Here is an 8697-nt window from a genome sequence, read left to right on the forward strand (position 1 = left end):
TAAGCATGCTTTCTTGGGAGCAAGTGCACCAGCAGTGTCTGCAAAGGTCAGGCTGGGGAAGTCATCATGGAATCACACAGCTGGCACCTTCCATGGACCTGGACCTTGCTAAAGAACAGAATCCCAATACATCAATTAGGTGGCTTTGCCTTGAATTGGAGGAAAAAAAGAAAGTTGAAGCATGAACAAATGTGGGAAATTTTCACAAAACAAGAAGTTCTGAAAAAACAACCTCAGTTCAGCAACCTGGAACCAAAAGTGACATCAGGTTGAAATGCACGTTGAACACAGAATACTTTAGATGCCCTCAAAACTGGGCATCTCCCCACAGACATTTTATTTCAATTTTGTATCTCATCAGAGAGAAAAAAAAGTGTTTGGAAGCTTCCCCAATAACAGGATCAGGACACCAGGGGGGTTAAAGGACATAGATCTGTCACCAAGCCCTGAAAATGCTGCATTTCCAAGCTTGCTGTAAGATACTGATTGTAGGCATCACTGGAGTAGTGATTAAAACAAGTACTGCTCAATGTCTGTACAACTCATAAAAGACTTTGCTAAGAGTATTGACCAAAGAGGGCCTCACCAAAGGCTGACTGCCAGCACCAGGGTGCCTGTGACAGACAACAATGTTAAAGTTGGCCATTAAGGTTTATAAGGGCAGTGACAAAGGGACTATGACATAACTGAGGAGTGGAGTAATTTGACAGAGCTGCTGATGTTTGTTATGAGGATGCCTGATGTGAACAGAACCACTTGATCAATGTAGAAGGAGGACTGGAAATGCTGGGAACTTTGCATTAAGCATAATGGATGCATGTCTGTGCCATACCACAGGCACTGAGAACTGATTCTCTGGACAGGCACATTAGGGAATTGGTGCTTTGTAGCTAATAAACCTGGCTGAGCTTCTGCTGCTGAACCAAGCCCTGCGATCAATTCTTTGCATAACATCAAGGTTGTGAAGGAGACGCACACCGCATGCACGAGCACCAGCACCAGCACCAGCCAGCACGTTCATACACCAAGAATGACGCTGACTGGGAGAAAATGTGGAGGGACCACACTGCCACTTAGTAGCATCCTCTAAGTACAGGCTCTGGACTACACAGTTTTGCCTGATCAGAACAAAGGCAGAGGGTGGGCGGCAGGGGACACGCGACATCTGGCCTGCACGTGCCTGGGGATGGAAGTACGGGAGCGACTGCCTATAAACTGCAAGCCTTGCCCCATGGAGGCTCCTGGCTGTCTGGATACCATCATCTCCATGTACTCACAAACCCCAGATGCTACTAATTGGTGGTCAGAGACCCTCCCCCTGCCTCCCTTTGAATGCAACCTGGTATGTACATTATAAGGAGTTTCCTAAAGCAAGGAGGGCAGGACCAGCACTCATACTACCCCCCAGCCAAAGGGATTACTGAGCACAAAACACTGCCTTCCCCCCAGGTCTGGCCAGGCTACCCTGCAGGACACTAGCCCTCCACGATGTTTGTGTAAAAACTGGCTGGTACGGCAGCAGAGCTGGATTGCTACCCACCCCTACCCATCCCACATGAGCACCCCATGCCTCCTTTACTTCTTACGCCCCACACTTCCCTTTCACTCCATACCAGCATCCACTGTAGGACAAGGGACAGACATTAAAAAGCCTGAGCCTGAATTGATTCAATCTTTGCAGGTTAGTCTAACCTGGCTAGGCTGAATTTGTAATTGCACAGACTTCCCAGAAATGCAGGTACATGCCTGCAGTGGCTCAGGCTAGAAGCTGGGGAGTGCTAGAGCAGCCTTCCCTTCCCTTCCTCAGGGCTGAGCTGAGGGGGGTGTGGCCAGGCCCTGGCAGGATGCTCTGATTAGGGAGGGGTCTGTTTCCCCCTCTGACCAGACCAGCAGGGAATTGATAACATGGTGTTTATCAGCCTATTAAGAAAACAGAGGGACATTACCAGCTATTTGTTGGTTCTGCCTTTGTCCCGTCTGCCACAGCATGGACCATAGCCAGCATGTGGTCTGCTAGCTAATGCTGTGTGTCTGTGTAAGGCAGAGGGGAGGGGGGAATCCCAGCTTGGCAGGGAGGGGTGGGGAGTGGGGGAGCAGGGGAAAGCCAGGCAGATGCCTGCAGTCTCTGCCGAGCTCCAGCCAGGGAGCAAAGAGGAGGGGCCAGCCCTGCAGTGGAGCAGAGAGCCCCATCCAGCCCAGAGAGCATGCCGGGATGCTGAGGGACTGTGGTTTAACTTAAACCAGCAAGGGGTCTGGAACAGACATCGCATAAACCAGTTAAGTCTGATACTACATTCAACCAGGTTGATCTCAAACTGGTTTCAGCCATTTTCAAACTGGTTTATGTGCACTGAGCATCTGTTCTGTTAAAGGTTTAAACCAGTTTCTGATCACTTAAACCGGTCTGTGCGTAATGTCTGTCCCTAGCCTAGGTGCCTATCCCTCATGCTGGCTTTCCCCATTCACTGTCCAAGTACTGCATATGCCATTTGCCGAGGCCCCAGTCTGTTCCCAATGCCAGGCATTGTGCGATTCTTTTACCCTCTCCCCTGTGCCAGGTCCTTTCGGGCCCTCATTGCTGCCCACTGATGCGCAGAACATTCCTGAAATGATGGGATTTGTGGCATGCAGTGTGCAACAATCAGCCTACCAAACAAAGACATAACATCCAGGTGAGCAGGCGGCCTCCATGCTCAGCCAGCAATTACGAGGTACTAGAGAATAATCCTTAGCATCCCAATGGCATGGTGTGTGATCAAAGCACCATCCAGTCACCGACTCACGCAGCCACACAATTCTCTAGCCAGAAAATGTGGTTTTCCATTGTATTGCCCAGAAAAAAAAGAAAAAGAAAAAAGAAAGGATGTCGACGTCTCCACTAGAAGCAGATGCTTTCATGATTTCTTTAAATTGGGAGGGGGAAAAAAATCCATCCAAAAGTTTCAGTGGAATATTTTTTAGCCATAGGTAAGTTTCTTTGTCCCTAGCCCTGAGATGGGAAAACAGAAGGTGAAGAAGCTCACCAGGCCCAGCCAGAGGCGAGACAGATTAGGGCTGCATCCTTTCAACACAAGCTGCTGCCCTCCGGGCCGCCCTATCTTAGCTTTGCCTTAAGAGGCAGCTTCTATTCAAACAAACAACAAGTAGGGAGGGGAAAGAGAGACGGAGAAGTGCAGTGGCTCGGCCAGGGTCAAGAGCCAGCAGTGGAGGAAGAAACAAACCCTAGATCTGAATGGGGACAGGCAGGAGTCCTGGTGGGATCAGCAGGACAGAGTTCCTCGGGGCCAAGTCATGCATATGGGTAGAGTAGTGTAGGTCAAGGAGATGCAGAATCAGGCTGGTGCCCCCAAGTAGATCCTCTAATAAGGACAGTGTAACCAATTAGTTCAGGTCTCATTCTGCCCCACCACCTGCTTACGGGGGTAATGTTGATTGAGGAGTAAATGATAGTGGAAAATGTGCTACACAGCTGGCTTGGACGACTGACCAGCCTCTTGAGCTTGAGCTGTACACATTGTCTGGCCTTCACCCTCCGCCCAGCTAACAGCCTAACCCCCTCATTGCTACCACCATACGCATTCCCAGCTCTGCGGCTGTTCTGCAGCCATTGGTCAAGCCTTGGTGTTTAAGGACTGCTATATTGCTTCTGCAAGAGGCTCCACAAGCCCCCTGCACCTCCCTGGACATGGGTTGACCTTCGGAGCTAGGTCCTTCGCTAAGAGAGGGTGCCCATATCCCATCCATGTCCTCTGGCTTCTGAGGGATGGATGCAACTGCTAGCCTGCAGCGTGAGAAGAGGAAGAAGTGAGAAGAGAAGCAGATTAAAGTTTCTTTTAACTTTGTCATGTGCACTTCTCCTGGCAAGAACAGCTGCACTAGCGGTGGCCTCCTCACCAGCATCCCGCCTACGTGGTCTCAGCCACAGTGCTTTTCCTTTCCCATGCAGCTGCATGTGGCCACAGGGCCCCAAACACAACACATTTTCGGTTACTTCAGAGAAGAGGGTCTCATCTTAATCCTCCTCGCTCCCTTCAAATCTTATGGATTCAAAGCCATTGAGGGAATCCCAAGACAGGGAATCCTGGCCATATCACCTCAAGAGCAGTTGCTCTTGACCATCATGGGACAGCTGCATTTATTTTACCCTAAGAAAAGTGTGGAGAGTTTCAGGCCCCTTGAGATTGGACAGTCCATGTCCTTTAGCAGTCTTTAACACAGCAGGAACCTCATCCTGGACAAGCCAACATTCGGCACTGTTCCAAAACAAGGGCATGGGTCTAGACACCCATCAAGTCACTCCAGCAGCTCTCTCCATGGTCACCCACCTATATCACAACACATATCCTTGGCATTAGCTGTCAGGGTAGAACTAGAGTTAGTGTGTATCCAGCCACATGCATCACCTGTATGGCTGCCCTAATGCTGTCACAATGAAAAAAAAATGCAGTCATGACAGGCCTGCCTTCCTTCTGCCATTGGGCTTCCTCATCTGGCAATTACTTTCAGTAGGAGTTTTGGGTGGGCCGGGAATGCAGGACCAAGCTACCCATCTCAAGCTTAGCTTCAGAAAGTTGTTCCCAATGTGGCTTTATAACAGTTTGCATAAAAGGAGTGGAGGTCTTCAGCCTTTATCATGAGTCTGATCTGGGAAAACCACATGAACTGCAGATATGCGAGACAGAGATCGAGAGCCACAGGAACCGAAAGCAGTAGAACAGCGCCAAAGTATTTCTGAGCAGCCAAATCAGCTTCCCTCCAGCTCACAGCTCTCTTGGGTGTGCCAGTATTTAATTTAACGTGCTTTACCTTTCACCTCTTGAGCAAGGCGTAGATACTCAATGCTGGGACATCACCTTGGAAGGAAGCAACACCTACTTACACAGCAATACCAGAGGGCTTGCTAAGTAACTGTGTATCAATGTGCTTTGGAAAGTGTGCACACACCAAGAAATAACTTCATTTCTGCTCAAGGAAGTCGCCAATCTAGCAAAAATTTGCAGCTGTAAAAATCACAGGGGAGGAAGGAACAGTTTATGACAGGAAGTGAACAATAGCCTGTCCAATTAAAGATGCTATGTGGGAAGCAGGAGAAAGAGCAGGAAGACGGGCTGTAAATGCCAGAGGATGTGCCTAAGAGTATCCTTATTCCTCTAAATGAATTGAAGGCCTTCAGCACTTTTCATCATACATCCATTTACAAACCCTCATGGATTTTCAAATAAGCCCCTTTCCCATCTACGTTTTCCTATAGCGTGCTTAAGCCAGAGGACCATTTAAGGACAAACAATACGACTTGGAGAATTGTTTTTGCACAGGCCATTGCAGAGGATAAAAGGCAGTCTCTTTCCATGCATCTTTTTGAATTAACGCTGGAGACTTGTTTGCAAAACTTTGTACAACAGTAACTACCGTTTTGCTCCCTATACCAGGCCCCTCCCTCCTGCTGAAACTAGGATGAAGGCAACTGTTTTACGCTAAGTGAATCAGAAGTATAAAATATTCCCCATTTGAACCATCATTTTTTACATTAATTTAAAAACAGCTGAAGTGGTGCCTGAATAGCAGGAGCTATAGAACAAGGACCCAACTCAATGCCACCTGGGAAGACTTTCAGTATGTAGCAAGAGTCCCGTAGTTCCAAGTTTAAGCAAATTTAGCTGGAGGGGGGTCTTTCCTTTCCTTGCTCCCAACTTTAATTCTACTTTCCTCTGTCACCAACACCCACCCCGCACCCCAACAGATTTGAAAAAAATATTCTTCCTCAGTCAGTTCAGGCCTGCAGAGAAGCAGACTGATCAGACCTGGGCCCAGAAGACCTATACCAGAAGGCATTTCTCACCTACTGCCTCCATTTCAGTGTTAAGGCAAAATCATGCTAAGATGTGCATGGTACAACACAGCTTGGATGGCTATCCTTGAATGCTGCAATATTTGTTCCATTTTCAATGTTCTTTACAGACAATTCCCAGCTCAAGAAGCATCATTATTTGGGATCGCCATTAAGCAATGTACTTGAGCTCAAGTCTATGTTTAAATTCTATTGATGGGAACAGGTTTTAAGCATGAGAGACAAAGCAAACATGAGTTTTGTTCTATATAATAAGGGACCCCAAAGTTTCCAAAGGCCACTATCCTGCTCGCTCTCTTTCTCTCTCTTATTTTAAATATAACTAAGTGCAAGAGTGTGGCAGTATGCACCTACCTGAGGTTACTTGCATGCAGTAAGTGTTAAGAAGAGTGGGGTTTACAGAAGAAAAACCAAGGATCAAGTCAGGGAAGGCTGTGAATAAGAATTTCTGGAAGAAAGTAGATTTTAAAGAAAGGTCTCAAAGGCAAGAGCACACAAGAAACACCTGCCTATAGACAACTAGTTTTTTTAAAAGTTTAACTAGTTTAAGAAGGTTTGTGGCTGAAAAAGTGATTTTTCCCCATGGGTAATAAACAGTGTTAACCTTTTAGGGTATAGACACAGCTCCTTATTAATAGATAATTCAGACTTCTTATTTTGCCAGGGGGCCAGATTCCCTGAAAACAAAAATTTAAGTACTTCTCAATTAAAAAGACATCTGGCAGGGAACATCATACTGAAATGTGTAGGGGAAAAACAAAAGACATTTTCTGTTTGATCAAGAAGCAAACCTCTTTCAGCTCATTTAAAATATGAAGTTTACATATTCAGTGTCTGAAAAAAGGTGTGTGTGGGGGGGGGGAGAAGGACAATGGGAGAAAAATACAAACAAAACACATTAAAGTACTACTACAGAAATTCATTTTAAAAAGTCACAAAGCATATTATTCCTGGAAATTGCTTTTATTTATGAATGATGTTAACACCGTAAGAAGGCAGTCAGCATTGAAAGCATGAGCAGCGTTCAATGGAAAACAGGGGGAAAAGGAATTAACTGAAATTTCAGAGCACTCAACACTTGAATACATCCCACTACCTTGAATGCACAAAGTTCTCAGATGGGGATTTTTTAAAGTGTTGACTATAGTATTTTAATTGACAGCCTGAAAGGAAAAAAAAAAAAAATTAAAAAGGAGTCAGAGGCCATACCGAGATAACATTTTAATATTTTTGAACATTTCCTGTCAAATGGCTTGTACTTCCACAGGTACAACAGTGAAGAGATCATTTTTTTAATTCATTTCACATGGTGTATAAAAGACAGATTTTTACAAATATATCCAGAAAACTGAACAACTGGCAACACTGTGTAAAGTAAACATAGCCACTTCCCCATGCTACAGGGCCTGCTGTTTGAATGAGGCTTCTCCTAGAGCTGTTTAACAAGGAGGTGGATAGCCTTACATAGACTTTCTCTTAGCAATGCATTTGATAGAGGTGGAAAACAATGCTTATATTAATCTATCAGCTGCCCACGGTACAAATTCAAGGAACCCCAGGTACCCGGAGGTTAACATCCCAACTGGAAAATACAAATAAGCCCCATCAAGAGATTGAAGAGCCACTGCTTTCTTCACAGTAACTTCTGTTTGGTTGTCCCAGCAATTTATACTTTTGCTCTGCTGCTAGCAAACACAGACGTGTTCATTTTCCTTCCACTAAGGCTGAAGGTGAAATTATCCTTCCACTACTTCTCAGGCAGGAACAAGGGGCCAGATTCGGTGGTTCATGCAAGACCAAGATGTCAGCTGAAGTCACCAGGAGTTTAGTTTGCATCAAGAACCTCGATAGATCAGGGTTACCCATTACTTTTCCTAATACCAGCTTTGGAGAATCTTTAAAATGGAAAGTATAATACATGGGAATTAGAGATGACCCGGAAAAAAGTCTGTGCCTCCTGTTTGCCTCTTCGTGAAGACTGAAGTTCGGCTGACAGGGTTGTTTTCTAGAAACCCATTCCCTGCTCTTTTTCTGACACGAGCTGTGCCAATCTTTCTCCCCTCTAACTCTATTTATTGAAGCGAGCTGGGGCCAGGCCAGATGAAGAGCCTTGTGGCTGGACAGGGCTCGATGGAAACTGCAGCAGCCACCACCTGAACAGATGTTCACGTAAGGGACAAGAGCTCAAGTCCAAGACAGCAAACGAGACTGAAAGCTGAGCAGAGAGACCGAGGAAAGCACCTTCCGCCAGAATATTTCGAACGACTGTGTACTGTTAGCATCCATTTGAGTTAAGAGGTCCAGCTGAACTCCTTTTCTCAAGCTGTTTAGGTTCTCACACCTCTAAGTGAAGGGCGGAGGTGCTGAGTTTCTGCACTACATCTGAGACCAGGAGTCACCAGCAACATCAAGGAAGACCAGATCTAACATTTCTGAATCTTCCCCATCCATTATACCAGACAATAAACAAGGGATGCATCTTACATTAAGTGCACATCTGCAGCTCCCCTTTAATGAAAAAGGAAAGAGCAGGGCACATCAGCTTTGTGACCAAGCTGAAATGCATGTTGATGCCTTCCATTAGCACCGACGAGGGCCAGCTGATGCACTCTAATAGCTGATCTTCTGCGCTAGACTTAATGCCATGGCTATCAAGAGGGGGGAAAAGGATGGATTACTTTTTAGGGCTCTCTTCTGAGGAACTGTCCATTCCCAATGGTACCCTTTAAGCACTTGAACTGTGGGCGAGGAATTAGCTTACCACATGCTCTAACAGCCCCGACCAGAGAGCTATAAAAGTTCAGATACTGCCATTTATGTTTTGGCTACTCTGATGGGGGGGGGGGGGG

The sequence above is a fragment of the Gavialis gangeticus genome, unplaced genomic scaffold, assembly GCF_001723915.1.
Source record: "Gavialis gangeticus isolate Ggan-Ray unplaced genomic scaffold, GavGan_comp1, whole genome shotgun sequence".
Lineage (NCBI taxonomy): Eukaryota > Metazoa > Chordata > Crocodylia > Gavialidae > Gavialis > Gavialis gangeticus.